The sequence below is a fragment of the Monodelphis domestica genome, chromosome 6, assembly GCF_027887165.1.
Source record: "Monodelphis domestica isolate mMonDom1 chromosome 6, mMonDom1.pri, whole genome shotgun sequence".
NCBI classification, from domain to species: Eukaryota; Metazoa; Chordata; class Mammalia; order Didelphimorphia; family Didelphidae; genus Monodelphis; species Monodelphis domestica.
In genome coordinates, this window is record NC_077232.1 from 236,050,104 (window position 1) to 236,077,716 (window position 27,613).

General features: G+C 35.4%; 1 long non-coding RNA gene across 1 annotated transcript; it reads left to right on the forward strand.

Annotated features, from left to right (window-relative positions):
• Positions 1–3: 3 nt before the first annotated feature.
• LOC103092978 (uncharacterized) lies at positions 4–27,613 on the forward strand. The gene is made up of 4 exons (XR_008912975.1): positions 4–2,999; positions 23,018–23,170; positions 26,993–27,063; positions 27,243–27,613. It is a non-coding gene; the product is annotated as an uncharacterized LOC103092978 (long non-coding RNA).

The window sequence follows — 27,613 nt, forward strand, 5'->3', positions numbered from 1 at the left end:
ATGGTATTATTTGTGCTTCTATTTCATAAAATTAGTCATACTTAACCTAGTTATGATGTGGATTGTTGAGGGGCATTCAAATACTTAGTCCTTGCAGTGTGTCTGCCTATTTATAAAATGTCTTGGAAGTTTGCAGAAATCTGGTATTCCATGCCTGGAGCTCACAATCCCAGCATCCCACTCTGCTCCATTGTGTTATTTCTTAATGTGATACTTGGCACAGCAAAGGAAGTCTGATGCTGTGGAGGTGAGTTGCAAAGTAGCCAAACCACTCTTCAATTTACTGGAGCCTGACATCGGATGTACTGCCAGTATTTTTTGTTTAAAAATGCCATCAGTTTAACATTTAACTGAAAAAGTAATTATTCTTCAGTTTCACTGAGCTACGAAGGGGGGAAAATGATTCATTGAAACTCCATGAGATGAAATAGCTTGTTTTAAGGACCTTTTGGAAGGATTTCAATATTCTGAGCAAAGAAATAGAAATTCATTTTTTAGAAAGAGATTTAGGAACCTCCCTGAAAAGGAAGTGAGAGAATTAATCTAAATCTCAGACAAAATTGTCTAGGGTTAAAAAAAAACTTGGCAAATGCAATTAGAACAAGATAAACTTACATATTACCAGATATGCAATGCCTGTAACTACTATAGAATCCCTAAACATACTAACATACAACCATATTGTTAATTCAAATTTTAAAAAAAGTAAATCTTAAATAATGCCATAGTATAAAATGATGTAAATGATGCAAATAACTAATGGTCTGAACAATTTGTAATAACTACTCTGTACAAAATGGGATTATGGGTATTAGAAGGTAACTGGAAAAGTCAGGAGAAACTGCGAAGGTAACAAAGGACAATTTCTGTTTCCCATGAATTAAACAATAATAATGCAAACTAATCCAATGGTTGATAAATATATTGTTTGTCAAACTGATAGGAAAGCATATAGGTACAATGATTTCCTGATTTCTGATTTTTTTCAACTATTTACAACTTAAATGAATCTTTTGGACTAGCTTACCTCAGAGAGGTTTAAATCAATAATATGAACAATGTCACTCAATTAGTTAAATATAGGGAATGGGGCTTAAATTTTGAACCACTTGACTCCAGGTGCATCACTGTATTCAGTATAGAGTTCTGCTTCTTAAACATATGATTAATAACAAATTAATATAACTCCAAATTCCCTCCTAATAGTTATTGGGTCAGAAGATATAGGTATAAAGAGATTCCTGTGGAGCTAATTAGCCCAATGAAATTTCTTGGAGTTGAGAGCTGGACAGCTACATTCTAAATTATTATATGTATAACTATACCTTTTGATGTTAACATTCCCCTCACCATTTAATTGAAACTGTTGCATGCTCATCTTTTGTAATTGTGCATTACCTGATAATCTGGAGAAGTGTATTTTAAATAGCTAACTGGGAAGCCACTAAGTGGATCACATTACTATATTATTTCCTCCTTCCATTGGCCATTGTGGCTGCTTGGAAACTAATTAAATTTAAATGTTTAACTGCCATAAAAGTTAATGTAATAATCTGTTGAAAATAATTGCAGCCGGGAATTTTTAATTTAAAATTCTGGAAAGCTGTCATCAAATTAGCACCGAAGTATGTGTTCTATTTAATGTAACATACATAATTTCAGTTTTCATTTGCTGATAAACACATGGAAAATAAAAGAGGAACATATTTCACAAGATGATGTGCAGCAGGAAGTTTAATTGGCAGGGTGGGAGCCCAAGGTTTATGAGTAACAGATAACTGATGCATTTTTGACTTCTATGAAGAGAGGTTTGTTTTCTGTGTTCTTTTAATAGCTACTAATTACACTGAGATTATGCAAAATAAGAAACTGAAGCATTAAACTAGAAAATGGAAAACAAGAGCATCCAAATAGCTTCCAGTAGTTACCTCATGCTAACTATTAGAATGGAAATCAAATTTGTGGGAAAACAACAAAAGTGACAACATACTTTGTTTTCATCTTACCTTTCTACATATCTCCCTCTTTTCTTTGCTTCATGAATGCATATTCATGAATCTACCCTCCATCCCTTCAAGATCCATCCTGGTGCTATTGGGTTTTGTTTTTGTTACTAACAGTCTAGGAAATATTGATGCATAAGCCTTTGGAATTATAAATGGCAGTGGCTGTGCCAATCTACATTAGTAGAGAACATTTCCTTACACGGAATTATCTATGCTAGCAATATCACAGGTTACATGAAAAGAAAAAAAAATATGATGAAGTCTGTGTCTGTGTTTGTATGTTTTCATTTTGTGGTAGAGTGATAATTTTTATATCATGTCACTTGTATTTGACTGTTAAATACATTTAAATACTTTCTATATAGTCCAATTGATACTGATTAATTGAAATGCCTAAATTCTTCATAGAATGGTGATGTACCCAGTGCAATCCCTGAAAAGTAGGACTTAATCATAGAAACCAAAAAAGCCTATTCCTCATAATATCAGTTCATCTTGCATTATCATTGTGCAACTGTCTCTGGGCTAAATTGACCTTCAAAATCTCATAGTGGTGCTATGATGAAATCTAAGGGTCCCCCAATACCCATACTGTGAATTTCAAAACTACTCCACCCTATTCAGACCATTCTTTAGAAGATGGGATTTAGCTATTTCCTGATCAATAACAATTGAGATACTTGTAATAACAGAATCAGGTCTTGGAAACTACAATCTCCACCCTACTCAATGTAACAAGATCAGCAAGGGCTACAGCAAAACTCAAGATTTAATTATTTGAGAATATGGCCTTCAACAGACATGTGCAAAAAGGACAGACCTCTGGGCAGTCCTGGGTGAAGCTAGAGCCACCATTGGCACATGTCAGACCCAGGAAGTGAGGTAGAGGTCAGCTCAGGAGTTCTGGGGACTTCCTGTGTGGAAGGAAAAAGGTTGTTGGAGCCTGGTGCTTGAGGTGGAGGAGCCCACAGACTGTTTCTCCATCTTGGTCACGTAAGTGATAGGGACTGATCTCTTTTCTTTGCCTTGGCTATCCAGGGCCTTGGGCCTTTGGCTCAGCCTAAGCAGAGTGGGTGTTTAAGCCCTATTTCCTTCTCTCCCCTTTCCCTCTCTTTCTCTCTCCCTCTAATACTTTTCTTCCTCCTGTTTGTAATTAAAACACCATAAAAAGGTTGACAGCTGACTTGAGTTTTTATTTAGGAATTACATAGCTGAATTCCTTGCTGACCTTAAATTAACATATATCAGCCTTTTAAAGTGATTTCCATATCACAATACAGAGGGAAAACTAGATCCACTTTTCTCTCTGTCTCCTTCTTTGTTTCTTACTCATTAACTCAACCCTCACCTCACTTCTCACCACACCATACAACAAAAACAAACAAACAAACAGAACTCCCCCAAAATCCTCCTCCTACTGTCAGTGTGAAGTGCAATCATATTTGCTACCAGAGAATTATCAGGCATGTAAAATATCACCAGGTCCTTTCAGTAGTAAACATCTGAAATAAATTCTCCTGCTATTTCCTTGAGTGGCAGAGAAGAAAGAGAAGAAGTCATCTTTCAATCTTCTACCTTTTTCTAGTTATCATTCTGTTTCTCTTTGACTTCCCTAGCAGGCTTAGCTTATTGGTTTGAGATAATAATGAATTTATGGTCTTAGACAAGAGTCCTTATGAGCTTGGGCTGAGGCTGTTGTCAGCTGCTTTATCTTTTTTTATTTTAACCCTGGACCAAAATTGCTTAACCTTCAAAAAAGGATTTGAAAAAAACTCCTATACGTTATTTACTTTATGTGAGGTGTAGAATTTTTTGGGAGGGCTCATACCCCCAGAAATTGCTCTAATAAGCAGATGGGAGGTTTGATAAGATGCTGTCAGAGGTCATGTGGCTTTATTTAGGAAGAGGGGTGAAGAGGGGAAAGAGAGAGAGAAGCAGGGAGCTGTCTGAAGAGATCTCTCAGAAGCAGTCTGAAGGTATTCACATGAACTCAGAAGTTTTAGAAATCTAATACAATACTGACTCCTCTTTCCCACCTTCCCAGTGTGACAATGCTTTTGTAAGTTATATTTCTTTATCTTCTTCTAGCCTCCTTAAGTTTCCCCAACCCTTCTAAGCCTATGGGAGCATTCCTTAAGTTTTCAATTTCTAAGTTGAGTCAAAATTTAGACATTTACAAGGTCTTTCAGGCTGAAACATTTAGGAAACGGAATCAAGATTATAACTTGTAAGTTTCAAGATATATCTCATGAGAAGTGGGTCACTCAAGATCCTTCCCAGGGGAAGAAAAAGAAAGTCACATTAGAAAAGAGTATAGTAAAGATGTATATTTGTATAATAATGTTCATAAAGCTGCTTGGGGAGGAGGATTTCTTGACTCTTCATAAGGAGAGATCAGTTTCTCCCCAGTGAAGGGCACCCAACTTTCACTCATTTTCTATAGGAAGTTGCTAGTCTATGATTACTAATACTAATCAATGTATGCTGAAGGATAATGAACAATTTCATTCCATACACTTTGCAAATTGCTTTGCATATTTACCTTCTTCCTTCTTTGACAAACTATCCACAAAGGCATTTAAGATTCATATACTGACATTGGTGCAGCATAATCCCTACTGTAATTCTTTGCCTAATGGTCTTTCAACGCAAAATGAGGATAGTAGATACAGATGGTTAATTCTCGATCCTCCAGACATCCATTCTAGAGTAAAAACATCACCCAGAAAGGAACGAGAGATATAAATAAATGTGTTAATTTCTTATACTTGATATAATTCCATTTGTTTAAGTTTCAGTTACCATAACATTTTTGTTATGAAAACTCTAGAATTCATAGCAAAATTCATTATAATACTGTAGAAAATGTTTTTAATATTCCCTTTTTGGGTGAAGAAAATTAAAGGAAGCATTAAGTACTTTTTTAAGGTTCATCCTACCATATCTTTTATACATATAGGCTTTATACAAAAAAGTCTTAAAAAATATATATATATGTACATATATATATATATATATATACACATTTAAATTTCAGGATAAAATAGATTAAGAGACAACTATGACACCCACTGATGGCAGTTTAAAGTAGTGAATGGAGGACTGGTTTTGGAATTAGTAAAGTCAGGTTGAAAAAAGCACTTTTAGTACATCCTACGTGACCCTGAGTAAGTCACTTAATTTTCTTAAACATCAGTTTCGTCTTTTGGGGAAAAAACAGAATTACATGAAGCTCTGGATCAAAAAGGTATAAAGCAACTCAAATACAATTTAATCCACTTCACTCATGTTACAAATGAAACTGAATCCCAGGAAATTTAAGAGATTTGCACAGGTCAGTCAGATTGTATTTACCAGATGTGGAATTTGAACCTAGACCTCAAATTTTAGAACCAATGCTTATTCATCTGCACCCTTCTGCTTCAAGTAGATTTTTATCTAGAAAGCTCTTTGTAAGCAAATAGTGCTATATACATTCGAATTGTTAATATTACTATGGGCTGGATTTAATTAACTTCATTATATGGCTCTGAAATTCTCTATCTTGACAACAAAAATAAATCATACAAGAAAAAAATGAAATGTTCTTTCAGAGTGAATATTCCATATTTCCACTTTCTATCTATTTAGTTAAACAAGTTTGAATTTAGCTTCTTCTATTCACTTCCTCTTTTTATTTTTTTCAAAATTATCCACTTTGCCTTTTGTGGTCAAATCCCTTTTTAAAAATGTAAAAAGTCAGTAACCTGTAAGAATCTTGCCAAAAAGAAGTCAAAGAGTACAATAGTACAATGAACAAGGAAAGTTGAAATTAATAATGCCAAAACTTGAATAAGATGAAACTTGATCATGCATAAGATACCTACATACTCTACCTATGAGTTGAGGAAACTTCAAAAGCTTTCCAAAAGGGAGTATATCTAGTGTTGACAGCATGGCATGACATAAGAGCTGCAGCAATCCCAAGACTTCGATGCAAATTGAAGGAATATATGAGGTGGGGTCAAATGGTTCAGGGCCCAAGATTAATGAAAAAGGTATGGACCAAATTACCTGAAATATTTTCAGTGTATTCCCATCTTTCATGATGTACTTAGCACAGTAATGTCTTACCTTAATGAATTATAGATACACATTTATTCTATCAAATTTCAAATTTGAACCTTAAAAAAGATCCAGGTTCAAGTTCCATTTATCCAAAGTCCTACAAAGGAACACTTCATAGTATACCATATATATTCTTTCTTTCAAAAATTATTAGACAGTGAAATAAATGATGTTAAGAGAATCAAAGATAGTTCTTAGGTCAAGTGGATTGAGCACTTGGCTTGGAGCCAGGAAGAACTAAATTCAAATTTTTCCTCAAATACTTACTACTTATGACTCTGGGCAAATCACTTAACATTCTCTTATCCTCAATTTCCTAACAAATGAAGATAGTAATAGCACCTGACTCAAAGGGTTGTTATGAGATCCACATGAGATAACACATATAAAATGTTTTATAAACTTTAAAGCACTATGAAAATACAAGATAGTGGTGACTGTAGTGATGGTGATGGTGGTAGTAGCAGTATGATCAGCAGCAGCAGTAGAAAGTAATAGTAGTCATACTATTCATTTTTGCTCTAATTAAAGTATAAAATGTGGTTCACCTCAAGGACAATGGAGAAGACCATAATATGGGCGTGAAGAATCTTCAGAACTTTACCTTTAAGAGTTTCATGAAGATGAAAAGCAGAATGTCAACTTTGTCACCAGAAAAGCACAAAACTAAAAAGTAATATAGCTGGTCATTTGGTGAGAAAGATGGATACCTGGTGGGCAGATCCCCTTATTCCACAGCTACTCACACAATGTTGAGTGATCTAGAAAAGAAGTTTCAAACAGCCCTCAAGTAGCTCACAGAACTACTCAATGAAGCTGAAACAAGATTGCAATTTAATTGTGGATTTTTTAACAAAATAAATTAAAGTACAGTATAACTTACATCATGTTAATTTGGGATTTTCCTAAGTCAGTGTAAGATTTTCAAGGATCTATCTCCATTTGATTTTGATATCATTGATCTAGAAGAACTGCCTATCCCAGAAGGATAGGCAAATGCCCCAGGAAGGTTTCTGACAGGATACGGATAAGAGTTGCACAGAGAGAGGTTGGATACATTGAAATCTGATTTGTTAGAGAATGTGTCCATATTAATGAAGTGTTTAAGTAAGAAATGAGGAGCAATGAAGGAGAGAAAAAAATAAATGTATGATCTTGACTAAATTCTGTTGCAAATAAATAAAAAGAATTCTTTTGCAGCTAGGCTGTGATCCTTTGAAATTCACACAGTTAACTAAAGCCAGACACACGACGAATTCAGGTCTCCTCAACAAAAATATAGATTATTTTTTCCATTATATCTCATCATTTCTTTTTTCCCCTGAAATACATTTCATGTATGTAGGAGGAGTTCTTCTTGATACAATTTTGTGCTGAATCTCTTTTTTTTTTTCAAAAGAAGGAATTATGACCAAAATGATTATCATCTCTTTTAAAAAGGAAGGTTTCTTTTTTTTTTCTTTCCAGATTTTGATGGTCAATCAAACACTAGACTACTAAGGATACCTTGTTTAGATGTGATTTATATAAGTTATTTCACTATCTACTTTTTTATTTTTTTGCCCAGGATCAAATTATATTAATAATTACGTCTTTGTACTATTTGAGAACAAATAATGCCAACTATGTATTTTTCCCATTAGTTTTTTTTTAATTTTGTTATATTGGTAGACATTTTTTTTTTTATCTTTTAGTCATCCAAAGAATTGTAAAAATAATTTATCTAGGTCTTTGGAGTATTCTTTCAGTAACTTTATTAGCAAAGTCTCATTTTTTTTTTTAACTTTGTGGCAGTATCATCAGTTTTCTTAGGGCAGTTAGGTAGTGCAGTGCATAGAACAATGGATCTCGAGTCAGGAAGATCTAAGTTAAAATTCAGTCTTTGACACTACCTGTATGAACCTGGACAATTCACTTAATCCTGTTTGTCTCAGTAGTCTCATCTGTAAAATGATCTAGAGAAGGAAACAGGAAAGCATTCCAACTTGGCCAACAAAATACCAAATGACGTCACAAAGAGTCAGACATGACTAAAACAATTTAATAATGATTGTTTTCTGCATTGATATCACCTAACCAGTTATGTTGACTGTCAGTTCATATTATCTTATTTCTGTAACAATTGTTTTTAGAACTATGTGTATAAAAATTGAAAGCATATGTATAGGTTAACTACAGATTTTAATGCATTTCTTCCACTTATCTACTCCTACCATGCTTTGGCAATAATATAATTGAAAGGTGATTTCAATGATATTTAACATTCTACAACATTATTTTAACTGTTAGGAAAAGTTTTTCTTGATTTTGTAAGACTTTCTAAGCAAAATATCATGTTGTCTATACACTTCAATAAATTTCTCTCTTATTTTTCCTATTCTCTCAATTTCTTTTGGTTGCCTAAATTTTTTGTCTCTAAATTATAGGAAAGTATAATAGAACTAGTGGGCATTCTTTATTTATTCCAAACTTAGTTGTTCCATTGTTCACTGCAGATAACTCAAGTTATTAGTTGTTATTCCTGCATTTTGTTAAGGCATATATATATATATATATATATATATATATATATGTAGGTACCTATGCATATATAATTTATGCTTTAATATTTTATTTAAAATTTATTTTATCTATATTTTTATCTCTTCATGGTTTATGGATCAGAACCATATTTTTCTTATAAATGGAATTTGACAAGAGTTCCTTTGGCTAGCTTTTTAGAATTCATTTATAAATTATATTGAACCATGTTATTCCTTTTGCAAATTCACTTATGGATTACTTGATTTAATTTTGTGGGACTGTTATTTTTGAATTTCCTATTTCCTTTGTTGTTAATATTGGTATTTTCTATTTTTGCAAATATATTAATTTAATATCATTTTTCACTTTTGTTGGTATATGCGTGTACATAGCAAATTCTAGCAATTTCCTTCATTTCCTTTCCACTCTTCTTGAGTTCCACATCTCATTATTTTATTATTTTCTTAATTTGCTTTTCCTTTCCACAACACATTCTCTGAGGTATTTATCTCAATTCTCACTCATCCTGAAAAGCCAGGTCCCCTTAGGAAGCTATATTCCCTATGGACAGATGACTATGTCCCTTAGGGCTGTCAACATGGAAATCTAGAAGTCCCCACTTTATTTAGTTGGGAGGTAGAAACCCCCAGTTTTGACCTTGTCACAGGAGAGTTTCCCTCTGAGGGAAGGACTCTCTTCACCCGACAATAGACATCCACTTCAGGTGGGAGATAGACCCAATCCAAAGTCAAGTGACCTTTTGGCACAGTAGGTAGCACATCAGTCTCACAAGCTGGAGGTCCTGAGTTCAATACTCAGAAGGAGGGTGTCATATACTGGGAAAGGCTTCTGGAGACAAAAGAGTTACTTAACTTCGCATGGGGTTTACCTTCCCACCTGAAGTGGATGTCTATTGTTGGGTGAAGTGGGACCTTCCCTCAGAGGGAAACTCTCCTGTGACAAGGTCAAAACTGGGGGTTTCTACCTCCCAACTAAATAAACAGGGGATCTCTAGGTTTCCATGTTGACAGGGCCTTTGAGCTATATCTCTGAAGGACTGAGGAGTTGCTTTTTTAGGACTATAGCTCATGAATAGCATTTTTTTAAAAATGTATTACTATCTGTAGAAAATTAATTGAGTCAGCTAGCCTTAAATGTCTTTTGGAAATGATTATTAACTATATCCCTATAGTAAAAAAGAGTTTTTATAAAACATCCACTCAAAATCTGTGACCCACTTCTCTATCAATATGTTCAGAGTTCAGGGGAATTTGGGTTTAAATTTAGTGGGGTTCAAGTGACAAAAGGGTAACTCCATTGTTGCTAGTTATTGAGAAGACTTTCTACTCCTCTGTGGGGTACTAAAATTAACTGGAGGCATTATATTTCTTTTAACAGAGTTGTTTTTCTTCATCCAGTCTGCCTATATATCTTCATGAAGAGACGACTATCAGTTATTCCACAAAACTGTTAGGACATTGATAGGAAAATGGAAAGTCCCAAATCCAATTAAAATTAATTCATATTGTATTAGGTCCTCCTTTGACCAAAGGTAAAGTAGTAAAATGAGACCTAAACCAAATGCCAGTTATTTATTATTATTATTATTGTTTTGGAATGCCATGATCTCTCTAATCTCTGGTATATTTTTTCAAAAGGATGGTATTTTATAGATGATGCTGATGGTATGAATGATTTTCTTCAGTATCTTGAAATGGTACTTCTCTTAATGTTAATCCTGATCTAAGAACTATTTATACTTGGGCTAAACCATGATTAGGCAAGACTAAAAGTGATAACTGAGGTTGATTCTTTTTATTTTTTTATACTCAAAGGCCATCATATTAATTATTTCATCTGGGTTGGGGTGATTAGACATTTATTCAACCAACTCCTTATTGTATATGTTTTCTTCTCTTTAAACAAATTCACATGCGATCTTTTAAAATAAAAGAGCTTTTTTCATTTATCATATGAATTATGTTTTGTTTTGACCTTTATACATCATTGATTTTTCAAAATTACTATGTATATACTTGTTTTGTCATTATTCATTTGTTTGTTTTATAACCTGGAGACCAGTTATAGACAGTAACCCACATGTAAGGAAGGATAAGCAATAAGGGATTGGTAAGAACTATTATAGGACCTTAAGGACAGAGGTGGCAGGAATAATTATAATAGTAGCATTAATAACATGTAAACCTACCAGATAAAGATGTGATTAAGTATTTCCAATAGAAAAGCAAGAGTACTACATTCGCACGATTTGTCTTTTTTCCATTTCAATTATGTTCTTCCTACTTTACCTAATCTAATGATTTTAACTTAAGAGAAATATCACAGGAAAAATAAATCATTATTATGAATTTCCTATTTTTGGTATTTTCCTAATACAAAATTATAGATGTTGAAGCATTTTTCTTATTAGCATTTGAACTCCAGACTAGAAAAACATATAGTCAAGTTTCACTTGAACTCTCTGATTTACTTAATGTTTTACTTTGCATTATAATTAAAGTACATTTTCAATCAGAATATTGGCTCCAATCCATACTAGAAACACCAACAGAAGATGAGAAGATAACCATGAAGATAATTAGTATTTTTTTTTGTTTAATCACTAAGGCATGGACATAGTAAATGCTTAATGAAAATTTGATGGATTGAATGATGCATCTACCTTATCCCCTTACTAGATTGTTCCTTAAACTTCATGGTTTCCCCCCCCCCCAATGGCTAGTACAATGATTCTCTGAATATTAAATGCTTAGTAATTGTTGAAATTGTTGGAAAAGGTGCTACTAGTTTAGTGTCTTTTTGCTAGGCATAACAAATCCAGAAATGGGATAAGTAAAATATGGTTCCTACAATGAAGAAGCTTAAAATTATTTGAAATTATGTCTGTTTTTTCCTCTCTTTCCTTCTTTATCCTGAGTCTCAACTCTACTATCTATTCCTTCACTCTCCTCCCCTCCAAACTGTACTTCTCCTTTCTTTTAATTCACTTCTAGATTTTTTCTTCCCTTCTTTTCTTCCCTCTTTTTATCTGAAAGAAGAGGGGGAAAATGAACCAGAAAAACAAATAGAATAATTTGGCAAAAGATGGTCATCATTTTTTACTTTTGGCAACATAAATGTAGGTGGGAGAGTCTCAACTGGTTCTTGAAAGATTAGTAGAATTGTTCACAACCAGAGATGAATGAAAGAACTTTTTACATCTAGGAATCGGTGTGATCAAGGGCAAGAATATAGGAAATGTTCAGGGAATGTCAAGATTGGTTTTCCACAGTGTGTCATATGATGGATTACAGTGTGAAAGAAAATAGAGAAATTAAGGTGGTATCAGGTCTTCTAAAATAGTAGAGACCTAGCTAGCTACTTTGATATGAAATATTTAGGTATTTTAGTCTCTCAATGTACTTCAAGTCAAAATAATTGATGGGATTTGGGGGTTTAAGCCAAAGATTGGATGAAGATACCAGTTAAAAATTTAAATTATAGCTAAAGCTGATACATGGATTTAAGGTGTGCAAAATGCTTTATATTAATCATTTCACTTTGTTTTCACCTATTAGATATTTGCTATTATTATTTCCATTTTTCAGATGAAGAAAGAGGCAGGGGAAAGATTAAGCCTAGTTCAGTTGAAAGAAGAGCATCTTTAGAGTCAGAAAATGGATTCAAAATAACCTTTAATCATACTACCTTTAGGACCTTGAAAAGTCACTATAATCCCATGAGTCTATGAGTTCCTATAGCCACATGGTGTCTTATATAGAATTTTAATTCAGATATCTCTGTTAAAGCATGAGATATATATTTAACCAATCAGACCAATCAGAAAATACTCACTATCCTTTACTATCTGTACCTAAGAACTGCTAAACACTGGTTGTGAAATGATGTGTCATTCCTGGTTGAGGGGATATTTTCTCTGATTTTTTTGGTATTTTTTAAAGATGTAAGACTGTATAATCCACAAGCAAAAACATGTTCTCTCCCTCTCTATGGCTGCTCACCATAACAAGTCATAAACCTTCTCCCTGAGAATTTTTACACCCAATTTTGGCCATGAACATATGTTTACATGCACATTTCAAGTCTTTGAGGAATGGATATTTAATACCAGTGCTGACAGAATGTTAGTTCCAGGACTGCACATATCGATGGCCCACTGTTTATACTATAATGAATAACCCCAGTGTGAGCAAATGAGAATTCCTTTCCAACAGGAAAATGAAAGTTTTGTTTCCTTTCTTAAGCGCCCTTTTATCTTCCTTTTTTAAGGCACAATTGCTGTATAAGTGACATGCATTGTGACTGGAAATGCCCCCTGACCTCAATAATATCCTCATCTCTTTGGAAGCAAAGATCTGTGTGGTCATTATGTTTACCACCCAAGATTTCAAACGTGCTTGTCTAGGGTCCATATTCATTGGATGCCGTGAACTCCCCAAATGGACAAGGTTCCAGTGGAATGACAACTGTTTAAATCTGGTTCCCTCCATTGTAGTATCTTATACATTGAAAAATGAGGAAGAAACCAAAAGCAGTAAATACTTTAAAGTTTACTCAAGATATGGGTTTTATAAGCTGAATTGTACAATCTTCAGCCTAAGGAAAGGGAAGAAGCTCTCAGAAAAGAGGTCCCAGTTTATTGCTGTGTCTATGGTAATTTCATCTGTGTACTGGGAAAGTTGTAGATTGCTATTTATTTGTGGGAAATTTGGTTTACTAATTATGGACTTGGAAATTATTTCATTGCTTTTTAAAATGATAATAATGAGCATCATAGAAACTTTGTGCAAACAGAAAATGGCATAAATTGAAATAGTAAATAAGGATCTATTAGGGGAAATGGCATCTTCAGTTTCCATAGTAATACAATTCATGCCCTCTGGAAATTATATTATTTGCAATTATGTGTTCAGGAGCACTTTACATTTTTAGTGGGCATTGTAACAATAAATACCTGTTTTTCTTTCTTTCTTTAAGCCTCCTGGTCATTTCCGCTCTATTCAATTGTGGTGTCATCACATTTTATTTGCCTGGAAATTTAGAAACCACATGGCATCAGCTTTTCTTTATCCTCTCAAATTCTCAATGAGCACTTAATCCTGTTCTTTGTATCTTTACACTTGTTCCCCATTCCAGTCAAAGTCTGTAATTCTGTGATGCTTTTTCCTCTTTCCAAGGCTAATTCTCTCACTTGAGGATCATTGCTCATATTCACTTTCACATATGTAGCCTCTCTTGAACATTTCTAATCCTCTATTCCCACTGGCTCTTTATAGGACAACAGACCTCAGAATCTTTACTCTGGAATGACTTTAGAAGTAGTTTAGGCAGATCTATACTTGAACCCAAATACTCACTATATATTATCCCTGAGAAGTAATCCAACCTTTTCTTAAAGACCTCTAGTGAGGTGCAAGTTATTGCTGCCCAAGATAGCCAATTCCCCTCTTGGGCCAAATCCTCTTCTGACTCCTTAAGAAACTGTGAGACAATGAGAATGTTATGGGGTTTGGATGTGTAACCCTGGGGTTCAGGAAGGATACCTTTTGCAAGAATGCAAGACTCCAAAATTTAGCTTAAAAACAAAAAGAGAAATTTATTAATTTAGAAAGTAATGTTGAGAATGGCCAGGAGTATAGCAAGGTGGGACAGCAAGATGGAGAGCAGTTCCTTGGGAGGACAGCATGAATGGAAAGGCTGTCTCCCAGATGACATCAGTTCTGGAGTTTTATATGCTATGTCCTGGTGTGGATGTGACTTGAAGAGTGCTAGTCCCTCAGGCATTTGGAGGGGTGAGGTGGTCATCTGACTGGCGTGAAGATTCATCTCTTTGGTCACCTTAAATCTAGAGAACTATCAAAGTGGATAAACATCTCAGGACCCTAGGAGGGTCATTGGGTGTTTCTAAGTTCAGAGTCAGGAGGATGAAAAGGCAAGGGAGTTTTGCTGATAATAGTTTCTGAGTTTCTGGAGATACAGTGCCCATGTCAAGAAGATCACCGGATTTGGAGTCCAAAAACTTGGGTTCTAAACCTGTCATCACTACTGGAACATCTTGAGAAAATCAGTTATTTCTCTCATATCTCTCAGTTTCTTCATCTGTATAATTAGAGACTTGTACTAAATTACCTTTTCCACCTTCCAGGTATAAATGTATTAGTTTATGAACATCAATAGGGGCAGCAAGGGGATTTAGTGAATAGAGTTGTTTGAAGCCTAGAGTCAGGGAGACTCATGTGTCAGAATTTTAATCTGGCTTCAGATACTTACCAGTTGCAGGACCTTGTGCAAGTCTCTTAACCTTCTTTGCCCTAGTTCATCATCTGTAAAATAAACTGGAGTAGGAAGTTGACCAGCATTTTTATAAAAGAAACCTCAAATAGAGTCACAAAGAGATAAAAACAACTGAAAATGACTGAATGGATGATGAACAAGCTGTTGCTTCTTGCTTTTCATTTTGCCCTTGTGGCCAAGTAGAATATGTTTATTTTATACTTGTTCTATATGGTACTCCTTCAAACATTTGAAGAAAGGCATCATGGTCTCCCCTAAACCTTTTCTTCTCCATGCTAAAATTCACCATGTTCTTCAAACAGTTTTCATGTAACATGGTCTAAAATTTTTAAAATATCTTTGAAGCTTTTTTAATAAACATAATTTTATTAAGTATTACCTTCTTATCTCACTAATACATTCTACTTCTAAATATTTTTTTTCACTTTAAACATTATTTTATTTGGTCATTTCCAAACATTATTCATTGGAAACAAAGATCATTTTTTTCCTCCCCCACCCCTTCCCACAACCTCTCCCATAGCTGACGCATGATTCTACTGAGTATCACATGTGTTTTTTGTTCGAACCCATTTCCATGTTGTTGGTATTTGCATTAGAGTGTTCATTTAGAGTCTCTTCTCAGTCATATCCCCTCCACCCCTGTAGTCAAGCAGTTGCTTTTCCTCAATGTTTTTACTCTCACAGTTTATCCTCTGTGGATAATGTTTTTTAGATCCCTGCAGATTATACAGGGACATTGCATTGACACTAATGGAGAAGTCCATTACCTTCGATTGTACCACAATGTATCAGTCTCTGGGTACAGTGTTTTCCTGGTTCTGCTCCTTTCACTCTGCATCACTTCCTGGAGGTCATTCCAGTCTCCATGGAATTCCTCTACTTTATTATTCCTTTTAGCACAATAGTATTCCATCAACAACAGATACCACAATTTGTTCAGCCATTCCCCAATTGAAGGGCATCCCCTCATTTCCCAATTTTTGGTCACCACAAAGAGTGCAGCTATGAATATTTTTGTACAAGTCTTTTTACTTATTGTCTCTTTGGGGTACAAACCCAGCAGTGCTATAGCTGGATCAAAGGACAGACAGTCTTTTATCACCCTTTGGGCATAGTTCCAAATTGCCCTCCAGAATGGTTGGATCAATTCACAACTCCACCAGCAAAGAATTAGTGTCCCCGCTTTGCCACATCCCCTCCAGCATTCATTACTTACCATAGCTGTCATGTTAGCCAATCTGCTAGGTGTGAGGTGATACCTCAGAGTTGTTTTGATTTGCATCTCTCTGATTATAAGAGATGTAGAGCACTTTTTCATGTGCTTATTAATAGTTTTGATTTCGTTGGCTGTGAAATGCCTGTTCATGTCCCTTGCCCATTTGTCAATTGGAGAATGGCTTGATTTTTTGTACAATTGATTTAGTTCTTTATAAATTTGAGTAATTAAACCTTTGTCAGAGGTTTTTATGAAGATTGTTTCCCAATGTGTTGCTACCCTTCTGATTTTGGCTACATTGGTTTTGTTTGTACAAAAACTTTTTAATTTGATGTATTCCAGATTATTTATTTTGTATTTTGTAACTCTTTCTAAATCTTGCTTGGTTTTAAAGCCTCTCCCTTCCCAAAGATCTGACATGTATGCTATTCTGTGTTCGCCTAATTTTCTTATAGTTTCCTTCTTTATGTTCAAGTCATTCACCCATTTTGCATTTATCTTGGTGTAGGGTATGAGGTTTTGATCTAAACCTAATCTTTCCCACACTGTCCTACAATTTTCCCAGCAGTTTTTATGAAATAATGGATTTTTGTCCCAAAAGCAGAGATCTTTGGGTTTGTCATATACTGTCTTGCTCAGGTCACTTACTCCAAGTCTATTCCACTGATCCTCCTTTCTGTCTCTTAGCCAGTACCAAATTGTTTTGATGACCACTGCTTTATAATATAGTCTGTGATCTGGGACTGCAAGGCCCACTTCCTTTGTATTTTTTCATTATTTCCCTGGATATCCTTGATCCTTTGTTCTTCCAAATGAACTTTGTTATGGTTTTTTCTAGATCAGTAAACAAAAATTTTGGAAGTTCCAGGGGTATGGCACTAAATAGATAGATGAGTTTGGGTAGGATGGTCATTTTTATTATATTGTCTCGTCCTACCCATGAGCAGTTAATGTTTTTCCAATTGTTCCAGTCTAGTTTTAGTTGTGTGGAGATTGTTGTGAAGTTGTGTTCATAAAGTTCCTGTGTTTTTTTCTTGGGAGATAGATTCCTAAGTATTTTATTTTGTCTAAGATAAATTTGAATGGGATTTCTCTTTCTAGTTCTTGCTGCTGAGCTGTGTTGGAAATCTATAGAAATGCTGATGACTTATGTGGGTTTATTTTGTATTCTGCAACTTTGCTAAAGTTGTTGATTATTTTGATTAGCTTTTTGGTTGAATCTCTAGGATTCTTTAAGTAGACCATCATGACATCCACAAAGAGTGATAACTTGGTCTACTCATTACCAATTTTAATGCCTTCAATTTCTTTTTCTTCTCTAATTGCTACTGCTACTGTTTCTAGTACAATTAGAAATAATAGAGGTGATAATGGACATCCTTGTTTCACTTGTGATCTTAATGGGAATGCATCTAATTTATCCCCATTGCAGATATTAGTTGATGCATTTAGATATATACTGTTTGTTATTTTTAGGAACGACCCTTCTATTCCTATGCTTTCTAGTGTTTTTAATAGGAATGGGTGTTGTATTTTATCAAAGGCTTTTTCTGTGTCTATTGAAATAATCATCTGATTTTTGTTGGTTTGCTTGTTGATGTGGTTAATTATGTGGATGGTTTTCCTAATATTGAACCAGCCCTGCATCCCTGGTATAAATCCTACTTGATCATGGTGAATTACTCTTCTGATCACTTGCTGGAGTCTTTTTGCTAGTATCCTATTTAAGATTTTTGCATCTATATTCATTAGGGAGATTGGTCTATAATTTTCTTTCTCTGTTTCTGACCTGCGTGGCTTTGGAATTAGTACCATGTTTGTGTCATAAAAGGAATTTGGTAGAACTCCCTTTTTGCTTATTATGTAAAATAGTTTTTATAGTATTGGGAACAGCTGTTCTTTGAATGTTTGATAGAATTCACTGGTGAATCCATCAGGCCCTGGGGATTTTTTCTTAGGGAGTTCTTTGATGGCCTGTTGGATTTCATTTTCTGATATGGGATTATTTAAGAAATCTATTTCTTCTTCTGTTAGTCTAGGCAATTTATATTTTTGTAGATATTCATCCATATCACCTAGGTTGGTATATTTATTGCCATATAGTTGGGCAAAGTAGTTTTTAATGATTGCCTTAATTTCCTCTTCGTTGGAGGTGATGTCCCCCTTTTCATCCTTGGTGCTGTTAATTTGCCTTTCTTCTTTCCTTTTTTAAATTAGATTGACCAGTACTTTGTCTATTCTGTCTGTTTTTTCAAAGTACCAGCTTCTAGTCTTGTTTATTAGCTCAATAGTTCTATCACTTTGGATTTTATTAATTTCTCCCTTAATTTTTAGAATCTCTTGTTTGGTTTTCATCTGGGGATTTTTAATTCGTTCACTTTCAAGTTTTTTGATTTGCATTTCCAATTCATTGATCTCTGCCCTCCCTAATTTGTTAATATATGCACTCAGGGATATGAATTTTCCTCTAAGTACTGCCTTGGCTGCAACCCATAAGGTTTGAAAGGATGTCTCACCATTGTCATTTTTCTCAATGAAATTATTAATTGTTTCTATGATTTCTTCTCTAACCAATTTTGGAGTATCATATTATTTAATTTCCAATTAATTTTTTATTTGGCTCTCCATGTACCTGTACTGATCAATATTTTTATTGCTTTATGATCTGAAAAGGTTGCATTTATTATTTCTGCTTTTCTGCATTTGAGTGCCATCTAGTATATGATCTATTTTTGTGAATGTGCTATGTGGTGCTGAAAAGAAGGTGTATTCCTTTTTGTCCCTATTTATTTTTCTCCATATATCTATTAACTCTAATTTTTTTAAGGTTTCATTCACCTCTTTTACCTCTTTCTTATTTATTTTTTGGTTTGATTTATCTAAATTTGATAATGGTTGGTTCAAGTCTCCAACTAATATAGTTTTACTGTCTATTTCCTCCTTCAATTCTCCTAGTTTCTCCATTAAGAATTTGGATGCTATACCATTTGGTGCATGCATGTTGATTAGTGATATTTCCTCATTGTCTATATTCCCTTTTAACAGAATATATTTACCTTCCCTATCCCTTTTGATCAGGTCTATTTTTGCTTTGGCTTTGTCAGATATCATGTTTGCAACTCCTGCCTTCTTTCTATCAGTTGAGGCCCAAAATGTGTTACTCCATCCTTTAATTATAACTTTGTGAGTATCAACCCGCCTCATATGTGTTTCTTGAAGACAACAAATGGTACGGTTTTGGGTTCTAATGCAATCTTCTATTTGTCTATGTTTTATGGGTGAGTTCAACCCATTCACATTCAAAGTTATGATTGTCACTTGTGAATTCTCTGGCATTTTGATATCTTCCCCTAGTTCTGACCTTTCTTCTTTAGCTATATCCTTTTGAAACAGTGATTTACTTTAGGTCTGTCCCCCTAGTCCCCTCCTTTGATATGCTTCCCTTTCTAGCCCCTCCCTTTTTATGCTCCCTTCCCCTCCCCCCTCTCCTTCCTTCTCTTTTTATACTCCCTCGTCCCTCCCCCTCCTTGATTTTCCTTTCTTTCTTACCCTGTTGGATAAGATAGAATTCAGGATCCCAATGGATCTAGATGTTCTTCCTTCTCAGATTTGATTTCTCTGAGAGTAAGGTTTAAGTAATTCTACTTCACGCTTTCTTCCTCTCCTTCTCATATGAGAATTCTTCCCCTCCCCTTCCCATGTGTATCTTTGTATGGGAAAGATTATTCTATTTAGTCCCCCCTCCTATTTCTTGAAATAAATGTTAGCATTATGGACGATTCCACCCCTCCCTTTTTCTTTCTTTGCTCCCCCTTTCACCAATTCTTCTTGATGTTCCAATATTTCCCTATGCATGACTCTTCTAACTACTCTAATGATGCATACAATTTTTGAGAGTTACACAATACATTTTTCCCACATATTAATATATATAATTTGATATAAATGTAGTCCTTTTAGAAGAGAGGTTGACTAAAGAAAAAGATAAGATTTATCTCCTTTTCCCTTTCTTTCATATTTACCTTTTCATGTTTCTCTTGCTTTCTGTGATTGGATGTCAAATTTTCCATTAAGTTCTGGTCTTTTCTTAGCAAATGCTTGGAAATCTATTTTGTTGAATGCCCATACTTTCCCCTGCAAGTATATAGTCAGTTTTGCTGGGTAGTTGATTCTTGGTTGGAGACCCAGCTCTCTTGCCTTTCTAAATATTGTGTTCAATGCTTTGCAGTCTCTTAGTGTGTTAGCCGCTAAGTCCTGTGTTATCCTTATGGGATCCCCCCTATATCTGAAGCTCCTCTTCTTGGCTTCTTGTAGGAATTTTTCCTTTTCTTGGAAGGTCTTGAATTTGGCGATTACATTCCTGGGGGTTGTCTTTTGGGTATTTAGTAGAGAGGGTGTACTATGAACTCTTTCTATTTCTATTTTGCCCCCTTGCTCCAGAACATGTGGGCGGGCAATTTTCTTCTATAATCTCCTGTAGAATAGTATTGAGGTTTTTGTTTATCTCTGGTTTTTCGGGGAGACCAATAATTCTGAGGTTGTCTCTTCTTCCTCTGTTTTCCAAGTCTTACAAAAGGTTACAACCTTTTCAGTGAGATATTTCATGTTTTCTTCTAATTCATTATTTTCATGGCTTTGCTTTATTGATTCTTGCTGTTTTGTAATCTCACTATTTTCCATTTGCTTAATTCTGGTCATTAGGGACCTGGTTTTGATTTTCAGCTGTGTCTGCCCTTCTATTAGATGTTTCCTGCTCTTTCTCCAATTGTGAAGTCTTGTCTATCAGACTGCTGATCTCTTTCTCCCATTTTTCTTTCCAAAAGGTTTCCATATTTGGGGCATGCTTGCTATCTTCCAGTTTCTTAATTCTGGTCATTCGGGACTGTTTTTGCTTTTCAGCTTTGTCTGCCCTTCTATTAGATGCTTCTAGCTCCTTCTCCAATTGTGAAGTCTTCTCTATCAGACTGCTGATCTCTTTCTCCCATTTTTTTTTCCCAAAAGGTAAGCTTTTGGGTAAGCTCCAGTTTGAGATCTTCCATAGCTTGTGGATAGTTTCCATTTGGGGAGGCATGTTCTGATTTTGTTTGGATTTCATCCTCATTCTCTTCTTTTCCTTGGGTATTCCCTCCATAAAAGTTTTCAATAGTCACTTTTCCCCCACTTTCTTCTTGGAGGATTGATTTTGGGACATGTGAGCCATCCCTTTGGTGTTTTTATTCCACTTTCTTTTTCTGGTCTGGGGTCTGGGTGATATATGTGGGTTTTCTGTGAATTTAGGTTGCCTCAGACTAGTTCTTCCCAGCCTCCAAGGTTTCTTAGTGTGTGGGCCCCTGTGCTCAGCCCAATGGCCCAGGCAATTAGCCCAGCCCACCCAGGTGCTCAGCTCCTCCCAGGTGCTCAGCACAACCACTCCGGAGTTCAGTTCCACAGCCCCCTGTGATCAATGCAGGATTCTCCCATGAAGCCGCCCTGAGAGGTTGTTTCCTTGGAGTCTTTAGATCCCAAGGACCCTGGTGTGTACCCCCCCCCCCAGACAGAGACGCTCCTCACTCACTTGCTGTCCCAGTGAGCGCTCTGATAGCTTACTCTGGTTTTTTTGGGGGGGGAGGGGTGGCTCAGTTCCCGTTTTTGTGCGAGCTTTTCCTCCTCCTTATGGTATGGAAATGTTCAAACCCCACATACCTTCGTTTCTGTGGGGTACTGGAGAGTCCCTCCATTCTTCCAAAGGTGATTTTTATGCTCTTTTGAGGTAGTCTATTTCGTCCGGTGCCGGGGAGGGGAAGTGAGTTGCATCTAGATTGCAGCCATGTTTTCTCTACTTCTAAATATTAATGGGTCTACTATCTCATACATTGTTGTGGATTCAGATTTTCAACTCTTTCTAAATAAAATTCTTTTATTATTCTTATTTAGTTTTCCCCTTCTGTTCTCCATCCCTCCCTCCCTCATTCCTTCCCTCTCTCCCTCCTTCCTTCCTTCTTTACTTCCTTCTTTCCTTCCTTCCTTCCTTCCTTCCTTCCTTCCTTCCTTCCTTCCTTCCTTCCCTCCTTCCTTCCAATGAAACAGAGGAGTGTTTGCCTAGAAGAAACCACAGATGCTTGAAATAGCTTGGTAGCCATATCTAAACCTATTATGACTTTCTGCTGTTCACTGTAATAAGTTCAATCACCTCATTGTAGTGTCAACATGGAATTTAGGAATCCCAAACTTGTTACCTGGTGAGATTTGATGAACCCCGAGTTTCAGGACTATCTTGTAGATTGGAGACCCCAAAGCTTATACTTGTTCCCTTTTCCCATGGGGATATACCCTGAAGAGAATCACAAGTTAGCAGTTTCAGACTGAGTGGGAGACCCTCAGGGGAATGACAATCCTATTTGGGTGAGATAAACATATGCTAAGGACCCTCTGTGTTTTAGGTAATCTCCCCTATTGTATTAGGACCTTTCCCAAGAAGATCCACACCTGAGCAGGAACCATCCTTTAGTATCCATTGTAAGCAGCCTCTTCTCTTACACCCTAGCCTCTAGCTAGGAGTCCTTTTCCAAGTTTGATTGTATCCTGTCAGGGTAGTTTGAACACTCCCATTTTCTTTGTAGCTATAGTGATGTCAATCATCTTTCCCTGCCCCTGGATTCCCCAAATGGTATATAGGATCCCCAAATTCTTTTGTTCCTTGGAGTCCATCCTGAGTGGGTGGCACTCCCAGGGATCAATGACCATGACATCCAGACTCTCTGTTCAGTCTCGTGGAGCAGCTCTGTTGTCGTAACCTAGTAGCTCTAACCCCTTTAGCCCCTGATTAAAGAGTGATTTTGACTATTTAATACTTCTATGTTTTTTCTAGTTGACATAATGGAGGTTCCACTGAGATCTGAAGTCCCGGCTGCCTGAGCCCTCCTGCTAACCAGGACCCCGAGACTTGAGGTACCTCACACAATCCGTTTGAGATTGGGTCAGGAGTCCAGTTAGCAAGGGCCAGGGGAAGTGGCTCTTGGAGGTAGGACTCTCATCTCGTGTTTGGGAGTGACTCGCTCTTTAATTAAGGGATTGTTGGTTGGGCGTCTGTGGGTACACAAAGCCTCATCGTCCATAGGCACCTGGGCGCTATTGGACATGGGTAACAGCTTGTCTGTTGTCCCAAGGGAAAGTGGGGGCAGTCAGCAGCCTGAAGAACCACCTAGAAATGCAGCTGTAAGTTACATGATTTCTAAATGTGGACCTGGATGCAAGTTAATATTTCTAAGTTAATAGTACCATTCAGGTTCTTTGTAATATTTTTTTCTGTGTTTTTGGTCCAATCTCATTTCTCCAGTGCCTTAACAGAAACCTTCCAATTGATTCAAACCAAATTATCCTGATTTGACTAGAGTTTTAAAAGTGCAAACCATGAATGATTATCATATGATCCCAAAGTTTTACAAATAGCATGAAGTGAAAATATAGACCCAGAAAGCTGTCATCATAATGGAGATAACATTCTATTCATATATCTACTTTGAAAGTAGAGGACATTTGAATGGGAAAATGCTTGGGATAATAAACATATATATATATGTATATATATATTCATATACATATATGTGTATTGGGGAGAAAATGGACAGACAGAAAGAAGTTGTTATTTAAATGATCTTTTAATTGAAACATTGTGATATTAAAAGGAAAAACTTTCATTATCACTACACACTTCTACCCACACACGTTAGGCACAGGGGTTTATCCATATTTAAATTAACAACTAATGTTGTAAAAGTGGAAATTAGAGATGATTTGAATATCTACAGATATTTTACAAGGAAAAATACCCTAAGTGGCAACATAACACATTAGAAAGGGAACTGGCTTTGGAATCAGGGAGACATGAATATAAGACCTGTCTCTTACACATATTTACTAAATTGCCCTGGGCAAGTAACATAATCTCTTAGTGCTTCAGTGAAAAGACTAATAAGACTATAAATTACAGAAAAATTGTAGTTCCCTGTGGGTAGAGAAAGTTTCCAGGTGGGGAGTTTCTTATATTAATGCTATTACAGATACTTCCTCTCTATCTATACCTCAAAGACCAAACAAAAGGTGCACAATGTTCTAAAATGATTGCAGAAAAAATTACATGTATCCCTTCTATATCACTGGGGGCTTGTTAATTTTTGGCCCTCTCTTCATACCAGTGAAGTATGAATTTTATGGAATGTTTCCAGTAAAAAAATGCATCTATTTATGGTATTAAAAGATGAAATACATTGAAATTATAAAATACCATATGTATATTTTATGTATTTCTGAGTTTTTTAAACTCTTCTGTGTTATTTGTTGACCTTTGCAAGTTGTCTGCACCTTTAAAAGCAAAAGTCTTAAAAATTCTCATTAATTTCTTTTGCTGACCCACTGGGGATGGGTCAAGAGGAAAATGAGTTTGGTTAGAACAGAGAACAGAAAAAAAGAATGATATGAGATGAATTCAGGGACATAGGCTGATACCAATATTTGGATTGCCTTGAATAGCACCATTAGGAGTTGATATTTTCTCAGTGAGCAATGATAATCATTGACATTAACATCACTAACACCATAAGGTCCACAGTGTGTTACACATACATACATACACATACACTCATACACATTTATATTACATTTGTTGATAAGTATAACGCTTTGAGAGATGATGAAATATTTCCATTTTTATTCATAAGGTTGCAAAAAGCTAAATTACTTAAACATATTGACATCACAAGTAAATGTGAGATCTGAATTCAAGTACAACTATCTCCTAAATCTTGATGATGTACTATTTCAATAATTTTCAAGGAGTCGTACTAACTTTCAAGTGGTAGCCCATGGAAAATACTATGCCACACTGACTCTTAAGTATCCTCCAGCGGAGGAAGAAAATAAGCAAAAGAGTAACATGCTCAGACCCCTTCATGTATGAGATTGCTAGGCAGTAGGATCAAAGAAAGATTAAAAAGCCAAAGACTATACTGAAGTATACCAGTTAAGAACTCTTAGAAAATAATGCTTATTACAATGAGACTAGATCAGAATCTGAATTATGATGTAGAAATTACAGAGAAAACGAAGAGAGCCATAATGATATATAGATATTTTAGAGGGTGAATGAGAAGAATTTGATAGTGGCCTGGATGTGATGGGTGAAGGAGTGAGAGATGACTCTGTGGTAATTAGACTGTTTGACTAGATCAGTGATAGAACTACTATCAGAAATGGGCAGATTGTGAAGAAAAGATTTTAAGGGAGATGAGTTCAGTTTGAGACATGGTGAAGAGAAGTCCCTCTCATTTTTTAAAACATCCATGTGGCCTTTTATTTTATTGTATTTTATGTGCCACACTTCTACAATTACCTACTACCCCTGAACTTTGACAATCTTCTTCTTAAAAAACAACAGAAAAAAAATTATCATTTGCCCTCGTTTATGAAGCTCAGGTCATTAAGTGATGAGAACCAAGGCTTCAAAGACAAGTCTCCCTGTATGTGTCAATTTGTCTTTATAGATATTGTATATAATATTTGCCTCCCTACCTGAAATATCAATATGAAGTCTCTCATCATGGAAATTAATATGGTATGTTGATATCAGTCCTAGAATACCACAGTCTCCAAATTATTGAAGTCAGGGGTAACTCAAAGGACAAAAGAGAAACACATAGTAGGTGTGAATAGTCTATATCCTATTTCCAAGGAATAATTACAGAAGTCTCATCATCAAAGAGATCATCAGAGATGTATGACTGGAAAATGTAAAGGCTTATTTATGTAGGTAGAATGAGGAAGAAATGAAGGAACATTATATGTTTCATTGGCATTTACATTGTCAAGAGAATCAGAGGAAAGCCTCTAGTATATTGCCTAGACAGGTTCCTCCTCTTTGCAGGAGTCATGAGCAAATGAAGATATATAATACAGAATTTCTAATTTCTCAATTTTACATTGTGTTCTTACATTATATGAATACTGATTCAGTAGTCTTCCTTCCTTTGCATTCCCAATACTAAGCTCAGTGCTTTGCAAGTAGTAGAAACTTAATTAATGGTATTTGGCTAATTAGCAGAATGAGTAAATGTCTCATTCCTTTTCAGTGCCATTCCTTCCAATGAAGATATGACTCCTATTGCCTGTATAGTAGATATCTAAGCCAAACACTGGAACCATCATATTCCCAGAATTTTCAGATGTTTCAGAACTTATGAGCTTTCTCTCATCTCTGGAAATATCTCAATAAAACATTTATTTGCCTAAAATCAATAGAGAATAAACACAAGAATAAAAAATAGAGCATGTGCTCACAGTCACATAAAGAGCCCGGGGAAAAATAGGAACAGCTTCAAGATGTATCCAAACTTCAAATCCAAAAGACAATAAGAAGGGCTGGGAGGTGGGCATTCCTTGTGTATTCACTGTGTTCCAACATATAACTCAATAGGCTGATTTCTCATCAGATCATATCGTGAACCACAAAGTCTACATGGGTAGTAGAACGTTCATTCTGAGTTTCTACTCAGTCACTATGATTAATTGTAGCTGAGCAAGCTTGGGAGGGGGGATCCCACTGCACAGTGATTGTTCTGAATATTGACAAATATTATGAAGAAGATACAGTATAGAGACTAAGAAAATGGACATTTCAATAGAGTGGTAAGAGTAGATACCTGAGTAAAAAAAATCTTTATGAACAGGATGAAGATTGATGAATGGATGGTGATTGAAAGTAGGGAGATAGTTAAGACTGCCATTTTGAGAAATTTAATGATGAAAGTGAAGAGACAAGACACTAGCCTGAATGTTGTTTCCCTCTTAGGATCAGAGGGAACTGGCTTATAGAAGGGAAGGAGAAAGTGAAGAGGAAGAAATTAAAGGAAAAATCAGGAGGTAATAACCATAGAACAAATTTGAAAGAGACCGGAGAGGAGGATCACAAGATCCTAAGTTAAAAGGAGAAAGGGAAACTATTTCAGGAAAGACATAACTGGGTGAAGAGAGAGGTTTGAAGTGGAGAATAGAGAATTGAAAAAAAAGTTTTTAACAGATGACATCTATCTTCATTAAAGCTTGACAATTCCTTGAGAGTTGAAGAAAATGTTGAGAGTTGAAGAAACTTGGGAATGGAAAAGTCTGAGGAAATTTAGAAGTAACCAAGAGACAAAAGAATCTTCATGCAATCTTCTTAGTAAATATAATAAGACATGGAATATAAGGAGACCCAGTAGGTATGATTTGAAAATCTTTAATTCTTTAATTATCCTAAGTATTTTAAGTAACAAGAAGAAACATTTTAATTATTACCTTTTGTATTAATAATGTTATTAACTGTTATTTTTCCTTGATTACTTTAAGTATATTAAGTACTTTAGATATCTCTTGTTCTATAGAAATCATAAGTATTCTAGTTACTCTTTAACTATGCAGTTGTGATTAGTTT